We start from the raw sequence: 1,039 nt of genomic DNA, 5'->3' as shown, positions 1-1,039 counted from the left end.
ACACGGCGCTAAAATAACAATGAAGAACAGGAAGACTTGGTCTTAGTCTGTGGTTTGCTAACATTGTTATGGAGAGATCAAAGAGAGATCAAAGGGTTTTTAGAGACGGCAGCCATTTTGTTTTTCATTGTTTCACTCTTCAGTAAATCGTCCTTGTAACATTACCTTCCATCTCTAGTAGCAAACGGAGCTCAGTGGTTGGATTTGGTTCCTCAGTCGGCCATTCTTTTCATTTAGAAAAAAGTCTTAATTTACCCAGAATTCATTGTACAACAGTCCAACTTAAGATAGTAAAGAACTGAACTAAAGCTCTGAGGTCGAACTGTTTCCTCCTCTCAGACACAGTCACAGTGTTTGTCTTTGTGCAACTGGCCCCAGATCAGATTGGAAGAGAAATTCAAACATAAAAGCAGATGGTTCCAAAGCTTGGCTGACTCTGAGTCGAGCTTCTCAAACTACAATCTCTCAGCAGGTTGTTTTATTATGTGTCGCACATGCAGCAGAAATGGAGGTGAAGCGTTTCCACCCACTCGCCGCTTTAACTCTCCCTCTCAGCGCCGCAGTGACACGTCCGGCTGGCATCACACCAGGAACAGGAATTATGAGTCAAAGGAAATATTTCAGCTCATAAACACGAGACGTGTGTGTGGAGGAGTCAGACCTCTGATCCAACAACAACCATCAGTCTGAAAGAGCGACACATGGAGGTCGTTCTTCCTGCTCCACAAAGACACGAAAAGATACGCACAAAGCTCAGTTCATTATTCTTTGTATCACAATCACCTCAGTCAGACGATAAACAACTAATACAGACACCAGGTGACGTCGACAGAGCGACACCTCCTACCTGAGGGGAAAAGACACTGTGCTTCAAGGAACAAACAAAATCAAAAACATGTTGAATTAAATTCACACTTTATTTACTTTTGACTTTTACTTGTAAACCAGTGACTGTGACCAAAGATGGACGATGTCAAACCTTCACACAAGTGAAGCCAAATCATCTCTGTTGCCCCCTGGTGGTTGGCTGCAGTATAGG

Source organism: Seriola lalandi, unplaced genomic scaffold (assembly GCF_002814215.2).
Source record: "Seriola lalandi dorsalis isolate HSWRI2012SDOR001 ecotype SW California unplaced genomic scaffold, Sedor1 jcf7180002050211, whole genome shotgun sequence".
NCBI lineage: Eukaryota > Metazoa > Chordata > Actinopteri > Carangiformes > Carangidae > Seriola > Seriola lalandi.
Note: the sequence above shows the minus strand (reverse complement) of the source record.